Raw genomic sequence first — 18,270 nt, 5'->3', positions numbered from 1 at the left:
TTCCCCTCTGATCTCCACCCCCCCCTTCATTTTTTCCTTCCTTCTAATGTCCTCCATGCTATTCCTTATATAAATGAAACCATATGATAATTGACTTTCTCTTCTTGACTTAGTTGAAGTGCTGGAAAGCCAATGTACATAAACAAGTAAATAAAAATGGCAAGCCATTTGATATGACAATGTTGTCAAGTATTTGACAAAAATCATATGACATTTTTCAATCAACAAATAACTAAATGGTAGTTTATCTGAAAACACATTTGAATTTTCCTTAAATCAAGGAATTTGATTAAAGTTAATTAAAGACACTAAAGATAATTATTTTCTTTATTCCTGGGGTATATATATATATATATATATATATATATATATATATATATATATGTAGACTTTACTGAAATGAAATATCTTAGAATTATATCCACTACTCTTTTTTTTTAGAGGTACCTTGTCTGTGGAGTTAAAATGAGCTGAAATAGGCATTTGAAAATATTTCATAAAATTGTGAAAGTATTTTAGGTGTTTTTCTAAATGACTTGGTCATATATTCTGCTTTCAGGAATACAACTTAATTTATTTTTTAGATGTTAACAAAAAAGAAGGAAGGCCTTTAATAAAATGTTTCCATATATAAAAAAGAAAAGGAGGGATTTGCTTATAGTAACTTTGAGGCTGTCTTTCATAGATGTGCCATTCTTCTACAATTGCTGGGAGATGCCCCCACTACCCCACACTATAATACTGTATACTTGAATTTGATTTTAAAACATCCTAACTGCATTTTATATATTCCACACAGTAGTCCCTGTCAAATATTTGAAAGAATAGGTGATGAAGTAAATAAACAAAGACGGACATAGACCAGGCTCACATACGAGTGGTTACAACAAAGGCTGAAGACTACTCTGTATGTTCATGGTTGGGTCTTATCCAGAAACAGTGTGATTTGGAAATTAGACCTAGTGACTAAAGGCAAAAAAGATGAATTTCAGAATCCACTGACTTGTTAGATGGAGCTTCCTTGCTTATCTTCTACTTTAGCCAGTATCCAGAGCTAAAGTCTTAGTTGCAACAGAGATGTACTAACTGGAGAATCATGAATTGACATACCAAATTCTAGGTCCTTCATGATTCGTTCTAAAATGTATACAAATATTTGTATTTTCTAGATCTATGTAGCTGTCAATCAATGTGCATCCATCAGGATCTGCTAGAAATAACTGTATTTGTTCAAATAATTAAGAAAGGATTTCCTTCAGAAAAAAAAGAAAATTGCCTTATACTTACATCTTCATAAAATCTCTCATAGAATAGAGAGCTTTCTCAATTGGTTTATTTCGAACAACACACTACTGTTGGAGGAAGACCCTGCAGGCCCCTTGCCACACAAAGTATGCTCTTCAGACCCCAGTATCAACTTTATTTGGGAATTGATTGGAAATGTAGAGTCTCATGCCTTCTCCAGCCTTATGGAATGATAATTTGCATTTTAATGAGATCCTTAGGAGATTCACATGCACATTAAACTTTGAGAAGCAATGGCCTATTAATCAATATTAGGCTTAGATGTTTATAGTAATATTCTGTCTAAATCAAGTAGGAGGCAAGGAAATGTAAATGGAGACTAAGTTTATTTATTTTTCCTTAGGGTTATGACTTCACAATTGAAAACCTTGGCGTTAGTGTGTGAGTGTGTGTCATGTGTGTAGATATGTGTATATTTTATAAGAGTCATGTGTGGATAAAATAAGAGAGTGAAAACTGGATGAATAAAGGAAACTGACACGCTTGTTCAGTGTAGTGGAAACAAGGGAGAGTAGAAGGATTGTAATTAATTAGAGATTCAGAGATTGCAGGCTCCATCTCAAGCAGGCCACTGACACAGCCCATTGAAACTGGAGTCATCTAAGGATGCAGTCCCAGATTTTTCAAGATATGGAAATAAATTTGCACAAAGTTCCCCAGTTGTAAGTATTAAAATCTAATTAGATTTTATTTAAAAGAAAGAAAGGAAGGAAAAAACAACAATGCTCTCTGGACCAATACTTTGTGGAACAATAATCATAGAACTAGTGTGCAATTTGCCATTTGTGACCTGTGTCCATATCACGGAGACAAAACCAAATATAAGTACATACTGATTTGAATATCCAGGCCATGTAATAGGTGGTAACTATTTGCCTATATTATTTTAATATATATAATCTTTTTTTTAATTTTGTTATATTAATCACCATACATTACATCATTACATTACAAACAACCAAGATGTTTGCAGAACGTGCCCTCCTTAATACCCATCACCAGGCTAACCCATCACCCAACCCCCCTCCCCTCTAGAACCCTCAGTTTTTTCAGAGTCCATAGTCTCTCACGGTTCGTCTCCCCTCTGAGCCTGATCTTAATTAAAATAGTACCCCAGCCTAGTCCTAAGGAGTCCAAATCTGAGGGCTTTGGTGTCTATAAGCGTCATGTTGACATTTGCAAGTCCTGTTTCAAAAAATGTTCAATATATACCTAAGACATGCATTACCATTCATATTTCTGTGAAACTAAGTGTTTAGACAAAAGAATTTAAGAACTACTATTCTAAATGCTGTTTATTGAGAATTTATTATATGTTCATCACTCTTTTACCACTTTATACACCTGTTTAATCTTCAGAACAATCCTAAGTGGTAGTAGTTTCTCTGTTTCACATTTAATGGAACCAAGAAAAAAAACTCTGGAAAAAAAAACTTCCTTTCCACTGACTTCCGGAAAGGTAATTGTCTCCAGACTGTATAGGTCATTTCTACCTCCCAGAGGTTACCTCCCAACCTGGCCAGCCCCAACTTAAGCCGTAGAGCCAGGCAGATCTCTTCTGCATCAGTATCACTGGCTTTCAGCTTTTCTCCCTTATCTCTTATTGCAGTCAATGCATTTGTTGCTTCTTTCCATTTTCCTTTTTATGGCCCTCCTATCTGCTAACCCAAAAGCTGGTTAATAACAACCATAAGCTTCCTTCTACTTCTGCAGGTGATATGAAAATGTAACATGAAAAATGGTTGTATTTTAAAAATGAATACATGGAATAAATGAATGAATAGATAAATCTTTAAGACCTATGGCAGGATTGTGGAGAAACTTTTAGCTTTTTTTGACAATGGGGACATTTTATATCACTCATACCTCCTCATTACCTCTCATTGTGTTTTTTACACAGGACTAGCTGTTATAATATATGCCCTTGATTTTTGAAAGAAGCATTCTATAAAGATTGTTTCCTTTGAATAGTCATCAAATAAAACAAAAAATTGGGCATTTTCAGCCCAACCTGTCTCTAATGGATAAGAATTGAGGCAAGTCATCTAATTGTAGTTTGCCTACTATGAGATGATTGTCAAAATGGTTATTACAGAGCAAAGTGAATGGATTTATCGAACACTGACAACATCCAATACTGTTGAGAATGTGGAGCAACAATAACTCTTCATTGCTGGTGGGAATGAAAGTGGGTACATTCACTTTGGAAGACAGATTGGTGGTTTCTTGCAAACTAAACATGCTCTTACCATACATTCCAGCAATTGTGTTCCTTGGTATGTCCCAAAGGAGCCAATAACTTACGTCCACACAAAATCCTGCACATGGATGTTTAGAGCAGCTTTATTCATTATTACCCAAACTTGGAAGCAACCAAGATGTTTGTCAGTAAGTGAATGGATAAACAAACTGGTATATTCAGACAATAGACTATTATTCAGAGCTAAAAAGAAATGAGCCTCCATGCCATGAAAAGACATGGAGGAAACTTAAATGCATATTACTCAGTGAAAGAAGCCAGTCGGAAAGTCTACATATCAAATGATTTCAATTATATGACATTCTAAAAAAGGCAAAATTTTTAAGGAACTCAACAAGCTCCACAAGGGAAAAACTCAACAAAATCACGACCAGACAATATTATCAGAGGACTGAAAACCAAAGTAAAGAAAAGCCAGAGAAAAACAGCACAATACATACAAAAAGCCAAAAAGTTAAATAACCTTGGATTTCTTGTCAGTAACCATTGTTGGAAGAGGTCATTGAGAGGACATGACCGCTGGTTGACCTTTGAGCTAGAAGGGGCAGTTGGAGTCTCTGCACTCCTCACCTCTCCTGGGAATAAAGGTGTGGCCCATCATTCCCACACCTGGAGCCATTTGCAAGGCCAAAGACTTGAGAGAACAATATGATATTGAGATCGCCTGGAGGTTTACGTGACTAAACCTCCTTAAGGCCTCTATGTAAATGTTAAGAGTCCGGTGATTGCCTGTAGAGATCTACTTGTCCTGAGGGGGCTCGAGACAAGTGTTGTTTGTGTGAGTTCCCTTGCTGGTTAGACCTGCCACCTACCAATCTGGAATGGTTTGCCTCTTCCTTCAGTTTCTGTGCCTTCTAGGCACAGGGGCCAGTTTGCAAACCAACAACCAGAGAGGGAAGAAGAGGGGAGCATCTAAAAAGTGCTGTAAAAAAAGAACTGTCAGCCTACAATTCTATAGCCAGTGAAAATGTTCTTCCCGAATGAGATAAAATGAAGTCATTCTAAATGAAGGAAAACTATGGTAATTTTTTTGATAGTAAACATACTCTAAAAGAAATGCTAGAGCAAGTTCTTCAGGCTGAAATGAAATAGTACCAGAGGGAAATTGGAACTTTAGGAATAAAGGAAAAACAAGAAAAGTAGTAAATACCTGGGTAAGTTTAGTATTTTCTCTTTTTAACTTCGAGAAAATGTGTATGCCTGTTGAAAGCATGATATATAAAGCTTGTAGTGGAACTTTAATGATTACAGATATAGATTACATGTGAAAATTACAACCTAAGTGAGGGAAAGAGAGATACGTGGTTCTAAGGCTTCTTTACTTGATGTGGTATAAAATTAACTTCAAGTAGTCTGTGAAAAGTGACGTATATGTTTTGTAATCCCTAAAACCACTAAAAGAAATACAAAGAAATATGGCCCAAAGCCAGAAATGAGTTAAACTAGAATATGAAGTGTTGATACAATCTAAGAGAAAATAAATAAGTTTTTTTTCCAATTCCTGTATCTGCAGATATTTTAATAATTTGAATAGGGACTTTCTAAGAGGAGTGTGTGGTACGCAACATTTTTGAAATTGTTTGATCGTGCAAACTGAATGTTTAGAAGAATATATATATTTAACTATTATTACTTGTTTGGGAGTAAAACTGGTTTTATGAAATATTCAGTTCTACTGAAAAGATGATAGCTGAGTTTTCAGTGTTATTTTTTTAAGATTTTATTTATTTGTCAGAGAGAGAGAGAGGGAACACAAGCAGGGGGAGAGGGAGAGGGAAAAGCCGATTCCCTGCTGAACAGGGAGCCCAATGTGAGACTCGATCCCAGGAACCTGGGATCATGACCTGAGTCGAAGGCAGACGCTTAACAACTGAGCCGGCGCCCCTTCAGTGTTATTTTTGACTTTACATGTTGTCAAATGGGTGTTAGGATGAATTAATTACAAATAACTGGCACAGAATTTGCTTTGTTAATATTGATATATATACATCTGGCTTTTGTGTGCCACAAGTTTCAGTCTCTGAAAATACTAATGATAAAACTCTAAGACGTTAACTTGTAGAAATCGGAGATAATGAATGCACCTAAGTACAGGTTTAAAAGATTAAAAATAGATCTCATTACTGTTAAAATTATGTGAAGAAAAAAAATTGGACAATATTATAGAAAGTACTATTGGATGGGTAACCCATAGTATTAGAAATAAAAAAAGGAAAAAAGTAGCCATGTAGAAATAGAGGGGAAGCCTGTGCCAGGCAAAGAAACTACAAGAATTAGAAGTATGATAGAGAAGTAACAAGAAAAGATTAGAAAAAATGACCACTGACCTAGGAAAATTTATTGCCAAAACCACGAAAAGTTTTTTCAAGAAGGGAGTGGTTACTGATAATATTCCCTAAGAAGAAATCGGGGGATTTTTTTCTTTGCCTACAGCACAGGGTAATGATTGGTGACCTTGAAGAGAGGTCTCATTAAAATTGCTGGTATGAAAGCTTGATTGAAATTGGCTGAAGAACAACTGGGAGATGAATAAATAAATACCCCAAGTCGAGAATATTTCTTGAAGTGCTTTGTTATGAGGGTAAGCAGAATAATAGAAAAGTAACCGGGTAGGGATATGATGGCATAAGATTTCTTTTCTTTCTTTCTTTCTTTTTTTTTAGTGGCTTAAAACAACATTTATTATCTCACAGTTTCTGTGGGTCAGGAATTTGAGTGTAGCTTGATTGGATCCTCTGGTTCAGGTTTTTTTTATTATTATTATTATTATGTTATGTTAATCACCATACATTACATCATTAGTTTTTGATGTAGTGTTCCATGATTCATTGTTTGCATATAATACCCAGTGCTCCATGCAGAACGTGTCTTTTTTTTTTTTTTTTTTTAAGTGCCTGGGTGGCTTAGTTGGTAAAGCATCTGCCTTCGGCTCAGGTCATGATCCTGGAATCCCAGACTGAGCCCTGCATCAGACTCCCTGCTCAGTGGGGAGTCTGCTTCTCCCTCTGCCTCTTAGCCCGCTCATGCTCTCTTGCGCATGCGCTCTCCCTCTCTAATAAAAAATCTTAAAAACAAAAACCTGTTTTTGATCTGATGGGCCAATTCTAATGCAATAGGTAGATGGAATTAAGGATTATAACAGAGGATATTGGCAAGAGCAAAGTCCTAGGAGGGCATGGATTCAGACAAGAAGAAGGGTCAGAGGGGGAAGAGGAGTGAAAGTGTGTGGATCAGGGTGCAGGGAGTGTGAGGTGTCTGGAGGTGCTAAGTTATATCATTCAGGATGCTTAGTTACAAATCACAGAAACCAACTCTGACATAAGGAAATGAAAAATTTAATAAAATTGTATCAAGTAGCTCAAGATGCTCTTTTGAGTCCTGGAGAACTGAGTTTATGGCTATGCAGGCAAATATTTAAAAAGAAAAATAATACCAGAGTTGACCCAGGGAGAATGTTGCTACTTTGACATAACACCAACTATCCTCAGTAGAAGTAAAATTAGATATTATATGCCATTGTAGTGCTCCTGAAACTTTGGCACCAAGAACTCTTTTCTCCAAATTTTACCTACCACTGAATGTTCTTTGTAGATCCCTTGATCCTAAATGGGGACACCTGGCTGGTGAATCAAAAGGCACATGCTGAGAAAAGAGAATGTAATATACATGTGTGGTGTTTGTTTCAAAACTGACTGTAGGCGCACCTGGGTGGATTGGTGGGTTAAGCGTCTGCGTTCGGCTCAGGTCATGATCCTGGGGTTCTGGGATCAAGCCCTGCATCGGGCTCCCTGCTCCTCGGGGAGCCTGCTTCTCCCTCTTCCTCTGCAGCTCCCCCTGCTGTGCTCCCTCTCTCTGGCAAATAAATAAATAAAATATTTAAAAATAAATAAATATATATAATCACCAAAATAATGTATCAAGAAACAAACCTAAGAAGAAAATCTGCATAAAAATTTTTGATAAATATTAAAAAATGGACAGATGGATTGTTTTTATGGTTTGGATGCATTAGTGCTATAAATATCAATTGTATCCAAATGCACCTGTGGACTCAATGAAACCTCAATCAAAATCCCAACAAGATTTTTAAAGTTCTTCTAAAATGTATATGAACATCTAAAGGATCAAGAATAGCCAAAATGATCTTTGAGGGGAAGGACACAACTGAAATAGTCATACTTTCAGCTATTAATATTTACTATAGATACTGTGATTAAAACAGGGCAGTCTTGTACAATGCTGGACAAGTGGATCGTTTTAACAAAATATTCCAGAAAATGACTTACAGAGACATCCTGTATACAAGTTGAAGTTTCATATAACCTATGATCCACTAAGTCTACCAGTTAAAACCTTATAATTGCATGGACATCAGAAGGTACAAGGATGGTGATAGCAGATTTATTCTTAAGTGTTCCAAGCTGAGAATTTTTCAAATGTGTAGCAACAGCAGAATTCTTAGTAAAAGGTGGTACGTTAGAATACTCCACAGCAATGAAAATTGACTATAGTTTCAAGAATCAATATGTATAAAACATACAAATACTGGGAAAAATAAACTTACAGAATATATTTAGTAACATTAGGGAACAGGCAAAATTATCTTTAAAAATCTGACCGTTGATTTTTCTCTCAGGATTAGGCAGAGAAACATCACAAACGAATGCACAGGAAGACTTTAAGTTACAGAGAGTATAAAGGTTAATTTCATGTGTCAGCTTGTACAGACCATGGGGTGCCCAGATACTTGGTTAAACATTATTCTGGGTGTGTCTGTGAAGGTGTTTCTGGATGAGATTAACGTACATGGATTTTTTTTCCTGCCTTCAGTCTCAAGTTGAAACGTGGTCTCTGCCTAGATTTCAAGCCTGCCAGTCTAAAGACTGGAACTCCCCAATCAGCTCCTTTGGATGCCCAGCCTGCCCACTGCAGATCTTGAAATCATGTAAGCCAATTTTGTATAATCTCTCTTCATATATACATACACACACACATACATACTGTTCTGTTTCTCTGGAGAATTTTAATAAGGTGATAATCAGTATCTTAATTTAGGGGTACTTAGAAGAAGTTTTATTTCATTAGCATTCTTCAAATTCTACGCTTTATCCTTTCTTCAGTATTATGCATTCCTCCATGAAACCTAAAACATACAAGCAAAGTAAATAGTTGCCAATCTCTCTCCAGTGGAATTTCTATCTCCCTTTCTCTGCTGGGGTCTCCAATGCAATCTGCCTTTGAATTTTAGTACAAAAATACTTATTCCACAAATAAAAGTTTTCCCTAGAAGTGAAACTTTAAATTCTCCCCAGATATTTTAAAAAATAAAGTTTTCTATTTTTTACTTCCAATTTTATCTTCACTATTTTAGGTAGTGAGTTTTAATTCTCCTAAAACATTGGTTTGTGAATGCCTGCTACTGGGGCAGGTTTCTCCTGAGGTTCAAATGTGGGTGGGAAAAGGAGAGAGAAAGCCATCAAAAGATACCGTTTAATTTGAGCTTAAGATAAGATCAAAATTTCTGAGAGAAACATTTTCTGAGGCATTACTTGACTGGATATAGTTCAGCTGGTAAATCCACCACATGTCTTGAAAGCTCAGTGGTCATAAAGATGCTCCCATTATCGTAGGAACCTCGGGGCATCTTTAAATGCTATGCAACTTTCTGTTTGTAATATAATTCTGAAGAGAAGATAAATAGCTTCCACTGTATTCTCAAGGCATCTCAGAACCATCATGAGGGGTTGCTGGTCCTATTTTTCAGGAATGCAGATGGTACTAGTTATTTCATAGTACTCTTAAGCATTGTATTAGAATTACCTATAGAATACTGGATTAGGATTGTTAATAGTGAAAGATTACTCTGCCAATTATAGGGACATGGCATATCCTGTTATAATTTCTATGCCTCAGGAGTGATCATAGTGCAGTTGATGCACTCCTGTGAGATGTGTTTATAAGTTATCAGGATCCTCATATGTTTGAAGTGGATGTGGAATTTAGGAGAGAGTATAAAAGATCGCTAATTTTGTATCTATTATATTGTTTCTTGGATCATAGGATAGATGATGACACAGAGTGAAAAACAAATGCTTCAAATTACTAAATGATCTCTTTGTTACCTAACATATGTCATGTGGCTTCCCAGAGTGCCACTTCTCTTTCCAAAAGAATACTAAAGCACAGAAATAACTGCATCAGTAATTGGAAATGCACATTATATCTACTTTGTCTTATGAAATATCAAGACATGGTTAAATGATACAAAATGTGTAGAAAGACTATAAATATACAGTTCTATAAAAATCAAATATTATAGCTTATTCTTCTGGTTTGTTAAATATTTCTTGCCAGTGAATTGCATGTATATATATATATAAATATATATATTAAATATATTTATATATTTATATAAACTAATTTATATATATATAAGCTCTAACGAAATGCATGTTTTACTAAAATGCACTCAATTCTAAAGGCATACTGAAAATAAGTCCTGTGTCATCATTGTGTATATATTTTATGTACATACAAGCACATATACATACATACACATGAATATACATATATGAAGATAAAGGTGTTTAAGCTAAAAAGAGCAAAAACATTTGTTCATACATGTATATTTGTACATGTGTATGTATATATAATCACTAGTTACAAATTATAATATCCCTACGTAAGTGTAGAAGCTCTAAATAATACTTTCAATGAGAGGAGTATTGAAAATTGTGGAATATTCTCTTGTAAGCATTAATAATGTTAGGTACTTAATCGGAGTGTCCAGTTATTTGAGAGATAATCAATATTTTTGAAGAATTAGTAAATAAAATGAACTTCATTCTAAAAATATACTACAAATCATTTTTTGGGTAACTTGAGAACATTACATCAGTGCTTCAGATGAACTGTATTTGCATATACAAGTTTCTCCTGTCTTAAATGCAGAGCTACTAGGTGATCAATCAGTCCACATTCCAGAATGCTCAAGATGAGTGTATATATTGCATGTCAGACCTCAGGTGTATATATAGTGATATAAAACATGCAAATTTAGGAATTTTAGTCTACTAAAACTAGTACTCTTTGACATTTTTGTTTTGCCTTGAAATGTTCTTTATTATAGACACTTAAAAGCTCAAAGGGAAACCTGTATGCATCATTTTGATAGGAATTTTTAAATTTTTAATGGAACTGAAAATAGTGAAAAATGGCTTTTAATGGTAACAATTTTTTTCCTATTTAAATGAGAAAAATAAGTTAAAATGAGATAAATAGCGTATGGGCTTACTTTTCATGAGCATGTCAGGCATGGTATTCATTTTCATTTTTATATAAAAATATTGTTAAAGAGTAAATCCTGTATGAAAACTAAAATATGAAAGAGTAGTAAAGTAATCACTAAAGATTCTGGACATAATGTTCTAACTTTGTAAATAGGCCATTTTCTTTTGCAAACAAAGATCAAAGCATTATTACATGTCCATAGAGTTGAGGATAACCATGGACAATTGATACCAATGTTCTTCAGGCCATTAAGATGGAACTGGAAAGGAGGACATAGTCCAAAGAAAAGATGCATTTACAAGTTCTTAACATTCAAAAGTTTGAAAGAAAAGGACACTAAATTACATTGAAGTGGAAGAAGGCTTTTCTTTATAACATCAGAATAAACAGGTTCTACACATACAAAGCATATTATTACGGTCTTTCCTACCTATTGCCCTATGACTGAGAACAATTGCTACATAATTTTTTTTTCCCTAGGTAATGGACTGTTTATAGTGAGGGTAAGTTTGATACCAGCTATTTTCAGGTATGGATAGAAGTGGGAGTGATCTTGAAATATTTTATTCTTGTGATTCCAAGTAGACATAAGATAATTCCTCTGTGTAGGAGACCAGGGATGGCAGGAACGGAATAAAGGGGGATATTTTTATTTTCATCTAAGATAGAAACTTAGGAGATGTCACAAATCATAATTAGAAACATAGATGATTAATAATGTTCTTATAAATTAAATGGCTAAATATATCAGGCCTATAACTTTTAAAACACCTTACTTATGAAAATAAAATACAGAGCTATTAAATATTAAAGTAAAAGTAAATTTTCACTTTTGCAAGGGGAAGTTTAAATAAAAAAATAGGAAAACCTATGAAATATTTAAAAGGGTACATGGAGAAGAAACTGACTAAATTTGACAAAGAAGTAAAATGTGTATGCCGAACTGTCCTCTTAAGAATATGAGAATTTGTTGAACCTTCTCTAATGTTGATTGTATTTCAAAATCTTAAGTAAATATTTTTAAAATTAGTTATATATACAGTCTAAAATTGGAAAGAATTTTGAAGCCTATTTGTTGTGGAAGTCCATAACCTCCTATAACGCTTTCCTTCCTTTGATGGTGTTAAATTTCTTATCAGTTTCTTCTTGGATTCTTGTTTTAATTTGTTCTCCGTCTATGTTCTTCCAGCAAAAGCACTTCTCAGATGCTTGATTCACATAGCCTGTTTAGGTGTGTGTTTGTTGTGTGGGTGTATGACTGTGTACTCTAATAATAGATGAAAGTGGTATGTCCCATCGCCAAAGATACATCGTTTCTTAAACAGGTCAACAAATGAAGGACTAAAGTGATGAAATGTTAATGTTTGTTTAGGCATCCTCTAGAAAGTGGGAAAGCAAGTAGGATGAAATGCGGCATCAGAAGCCTCTTTGTACCTGAACTTGAACCATGTAGTAATTGACTGCTGTGCTCTGACCTCTCTGTGCAGCTAAGAGATTTAACTCTTAACCGTTTCACACCTAATATTGATATTAGCTAGCAAAAAACAAACTTTTCCCAAAGGTAACCACGCTGAATCAACTTTATTCATAATGAAAGTTCTCAAAAATATGCTGACACTTAAAATTAAATTTAAAAACCGCGAACGGTCTTAGTAGCTATATATTTTAAAAACTACTCAACTTATTCTGAAGTGAAGCCGGAGTTGAAATCTGTTCGTTTTCATCCTATTTTGAGCCTTTAGTCCTGTTGGAGGTCTCATTGATTGTCGTGTTTATCATCAAACTGCTCTGGTTCATGGTGTGCTATCTTTAAAACTCTTCTCTAAACAATACTGCAATTTTGCTTTGCTTGATGACAATTTTCATTGAGCATAATTAGCTCTAAATGATTTTTGATGATTTCTAAAATTTAAATTCATCCTTAGATGGTAAAGACCTGCTATTATTACAGACCTAAAAAGGAAGCAGCAGTCTTCAAGAGCACTTCTGAAACTTTTGTACAATGATAGCATGGTTCTAAGGTAGCTGTGTGAAATGGACCAGTACATTTGGAAATGTTCAAGTTCTAATACATTTTTAAAGCAGTTTCATTATTTTACTGATGAATAATACTATAAATAGGGAAATATGAATTATAATTGCTCTCAAACATTTCTAGTAATAGTGGAAGTAGCTTGTTATCTCAAAAGTGAGCAGTTCAATTCTCCTAAATTAGAATTGCTAAAATTTAATCTCGTGTATACACTTTTTTTTTTTTTTCATAAAAGTCTTCAAATGCGCTGGAACATAGGCTTCAAAGGACAGGTGTAGCATACATAAAATATTTAAGAACTCTAACAGCATTAAGGTTAATTAAAAGCATTTTTTCTTATGCTGAAAACAGTCTTTGAAAGGATTTATCTATTTCAAAATTTGACCACTGAGATTTTTAAAGCAATATGGATATTTTTTCAATATTTGGAACTATTGCACTCTCCAGTTGTAATACCTTGCTTGACCAGAAGAGACCATAAGCAACCAGCTATACAAAATTAAGGTGCCCTTTAAGACTAAACATATACATTTCTGTTGGAAGTGAAGTAGCCACACCTATCTGGAACAGAGGCAGCACCTCTCAGTGGATCAAGATGCAAGGGCGGGGGTGGGGGGGGGGGCAGCTGCCTGTGAAAATACCAACATAAGACCGTCCTAGCTGTGGCATTGTCCTTTGAAACATTTCCCTAACTCCTGTTAATGATGAATTGTCACCAACAACCTATGCATCTGTACCCTTAATAGAAAATGCTTAGGGGTGGGTGCCTGGGTGGCTCTGTTGGTTACGGGGTTAAGCATCTGTCTTCAGCTCAGGTCATGATCTCCAGGTCCTGTGATGGAGCTCCCTGTGGGCTTCCTGCCCAGTGGGGAGTCTGCTACTCCTTCTCCCTCTGTCCCTCCCCCTGCTCTCCTCTCTCATGCACTCACTCTCTCTCAAGTAAATAAAATCTTTTTGTTAAAAGATTTTTATTTATTTATTCATTGGGGGGGCGGAAAGGAAGAAGCAGGCTCCCGGTGGAGCAGGGAGCCCGATGCGGGACTTGATCCCAAGATCCTGGGATCTTGACCTGAGCTGAAGGCAGACACTTAACTGACTAAGCCACCCAGGTACCCCTCAAGTAAATAAAATCTTAAAAAAAAAAAAAAAAGGAAAGAAGGAAGGAAGGAAGGAAAGAAGGAAGGAAAGCAAATGCTTAGGGGCATCCATGACCCTCTTAAGCCAAACTTGGCCTCAGAGAAGCCACATCATTATCTAGAGCAGAAAGAATAGTTGGTGCTCCTGAATAAGACCACTGCCTTCAGTTTTGTAGAATTATGGAAAGTCAGTCTTATCTAATTTTAACTGAGTTCTGATTCTGCATATGATCCAATGATCTTAATCCACTTTTCCACATAGTTTCCACATAGATATTGACATTCTTTATTGAATTTGAAACTTTATCTTCAAGTTCCGTATTAATAATTCTTCATCACTATTTAGGTCTCCAAACATCCTATCAGCCAACTTAAGTACTACTTGCATTACTTTAAAAGTGGCTGTACAGATTAACTAATAAATATGACAGTAAAATATGACAATGTAGCTCAAGTTAGTGATCTATTCCAAATCAATTAGTCTAGTAGGCTGTCATTTTTCCATAACTAACTAAATAAATAAATATTTTTGGTAATACTGTGGATCTCTTGTAATATCCAAAAAAAAAATTCACCACTGGAAATTGAAGGTAACTTTGGAGGTATAAAAGGCATTGGTTTTTAATAGCAACTATTAGGGTAATGATTGTAGAGGCTTGTATTCCTTTTATTAAATTCATCTCCTTGTTATCCATACACATTTCAGACTCAAAATGATATACATCTTAAAGAAAATCGATTACATATTTTCACTGACTATAATTCTTCATGAAAAAGCTCAATCCAAAATATGAGTTGTACAAACTGCAAGCCAAATATTTTTAGACCTAATTTAGCAGTCGGATTGTTAACAAATGATGAATAGGTAAGATTGTTAAGTCTGAATTATTTTGTCCATCTAAATCTGTGTGTCATGTCAACAGCCCCTCTGAGGAACAGTGAATGGACTTGAAGAGTCCTGGAAATACAGAAATTTTATGCATGCATGTTTGCAAATGCACATGCATGCATATATGTGTATGTTCACTTTCTGGTAAGGGACTTCATTAAATTTTTAGAAGGACCAAGAACTATTGAACTGCTTTTGTACTTGGCTCTGAAATCTGTGGCATTCCCACCAGATATATAATGGGAGAGAAAATGTCTTTTTTCATATTATCTGCTCTACTGGTCTTAGGTAGGATGGCCGTATATTTATCCACAGTCCCAATTCAGAACTATTATGCCTTCCTAACTATTGGGTAGAGGATTTCTTTGTTCTTCAAAGTGCCCCGGTTTGGAAGATAAATTATGTGGTCTTTCCTATAAACACAGTCTGAAACCAAATGTCTGGGATCTAATTTCAGCTCTACTACTTATTAATTTGTGACCTGGGACGTCTTAAATACTCAGTTTCTTCTACTGTAAAGCAAAGCTAATATCTTCACTAATATCTGCCTCATAGGGCTGGTATAATGATAAGTAGGTTAATGTTTTTGAAATTTTAAGAACAGCGGCTACACATGCAATATAAAGTAAGACTTTTTTAAAAATTGAAATGTAGTTGACACCCAACGTTAGGTTTCAAATATATGACCTAGTGATTTGAGAACTCTGTACGTTATGGTATGATCACAAGGGTAGCTACCATCTGTCACCATACACTATCACAATACTGTTGAATATTCCCTATGCTGTACCTTTTATTCCCATGATTTACTTATTCCATAACTGGAAGCGTCTATCTCCCACTCCCCTTGAATAAAAGAGACATTCTTCAAAATCTAGCCCTCCTTCAGGAATATTTGAATTTCATCAATGATGGGGAAAAATCCTTAATGTATCATAGAGAAACCTGCTCAGATAGAAGAAATTTGGAAATACCCAAAGCATTCTAACCACTACGGTAAGCCAGCCACAGTGGGAATAGTCAACCTTAATTGAGATAGAATTGACATTGTAACATTGAATAAGTTTAAGGTGTATAATATAATTTGATATAAATCAAATGTGGTAAAATGTTTACCACAAAATGTTAATATCTATCACCTCACATAGTTAGAAATTCCATCATTTATATCTCCACAGAACTGGAAAAAAAAATTACCTGACACATAGTGGACCCCTAATAATATATGTTGGGGAAAGAAGGGGAAAGCATGTTTTGAGATGGACTACTCCAAGAGTAGGAAGCAATCCTACTTTGACTATAGCACAACATGAAGTTCTTGTAAAGAGCAAATAGTTGCCCCACCCCCAAACTCTTTCTTTTGACTATGGAATTTCGTTTTTCGATCTCCTTTGAGCAGCCGTAATAAATGAATCCTAATTTAGCAATAACCTCAGCAAAATAGACAACCAAACTGAACCTGGAACTGGTTTTGTGACCCGAAGCCCATAAAACTGTTTCCAGCATCTTATATCTTCCTAATTAATTCGGCCTTTTTAAGTTACCGTTGAACCTTGGGAAAATAGCATTCATGAGAATGTTTTAAACTTACTTAGTCTTTTATTAGAATACTCCTGGCAATTTTAGAAGTAAGGAAAATTAAGTATCTTTCTCTCAGGGTAAATGGAACTAGATTTTCCTAAACAATGCATCAGAAATCTCCAAAATTTCGATCACATATTTCAGAAAACATTTTACAAAGTTATAAATTTTAAATGTTCATTACTTAAAAATTACATGTTCTATCAATACAAATAATGAATATTGTTAAAACTAAATGTTTTGTTGATAAATATTCATAGAAATTTTATTTTCTTGATTTTTATCCATTGTGCTTCAATTTCCTCATCTGGAATGAGGCACTTATACTCTAGGATGATTGTAAGAATTACATTAGCAAATATATATCTAGTGCCCAGGATAATTACTAAACAAATGCTAGCTACTCTTATCATTACATCCCAATGGAATGTACTTTCCACTCTCCCGGGTTCACACTCATCACTTTGGAGATCATTCTTTTAAACTGTTATTTTTTGTAATTATAGATGTTTTCTAGTTTTCCGCTTGGTGTCTTTATATATTGCCTGATATTTCAGACTTTACCTGGACTTGAGAAAATGCATTAAGTTGAATTACTCTTATATTTAAAATATCAATTATTCATCATTTGATACTGGCCAGAATATTATTTCTCTATATATAGATGTTTTATTACCTATAAATTATATAAGTGTTACTTTTCCCTACACCAAAAGATTATTATAAGAGATGGAATCTCTTGTGTGAATATAACTTTAAATCTGAGAGTGGAAAAAAGGCTAAAATACAATGCTTATTAGACTGGAAGTCCTATGTTTGGTGCTTTTAATTAAACTCATAAATGTTAACAAAAAGATTACTGTTATATTTATCGAGAAGGTATGCCTAGAAGTGTGCTACAAGTGATAATGAGATATTTGTCTTAATTGTTTGAGGAAAAGTCCTAAGTGAAATAATAATATGCTGGTAAGAATTTTAGGGGGTATGTCCAAGCTATCCAAATTAAAATGAACTTCCCCATAATTTCAATTCAAGAGTATACACAGTACCTTTTGCTAAAAGTTTCCATTCTTGGCTAAGGAGAAAAACTCCAGGGGCATCTGGGTGGCTCAGTAGGTTAAGCATCTGCCTTCGGCTCAGATCATGATCCCTGAGTCCCTGAACAAGCCCTGCACTGGGCTCTCTGCTCAGCCGGGAGTTTGCTTCTCCCTCTGCCCCTCACCCTGCTCTCTCTCTCAAATAAATAAATCTTTTTGTTTGTTGTTTTTTAAAGGGAGAAAAACTCTGTCTTTTTATCTTTTGTCTTTCCACATTTTCTGAAGGCACCCACCACCACCACCAGTTTGAGTGTATAAGGGCATCGCTGGGTGCTACTTCCATCTAGTTTTTCATTAACTACTGCATTTACTTTTCTCTCCAAAGAAAAATTGGAGAAAGTATTAGTGTAGTAACAAGAAGCTATGAAATAATTATATCCAGACATATTTAAGTAATCTCTGCTTTCTAAATCAAAGCAATTGTGTACATTAAGCATGTGTTTGAAGTAACACCTAACTTTACAATGAAAGCTTCCCCTTTGATTTTTTTTTAATTTCCAGTTTTATTGATATGTAATTGACAATTAAAAAAATGGTATTGTATTTAAGGTATACAACTTAGTGTTTTAATATGTGCGCATTGTGAAGTCATCACCAATTATAATCAAGCTAATTAACATGTCCCTCATGCGGGGAAGATGGAAATGGGAAGATGTTAGTCAAGGGGTACAAAGTATCCA

This window comes from Mirounga angustirostris, unplaced genomic scaffold, assembly GCF_029215605.1.
Source record: "Mirounga angustirostris isolate CCGP_5_RB_7025 unplaced genomic scaffold, mMirAng1.0.hap1 SCAF_10, whole genome shotgun sequence".
NCBI lineage: Eukaryota > Metazoa > Chordata > Mammalia > Carnivora > Phocidae > Mirounga > Mirounga angustirostris.
Note: the sequence above shows the minus strand (reverse complement) of the source record.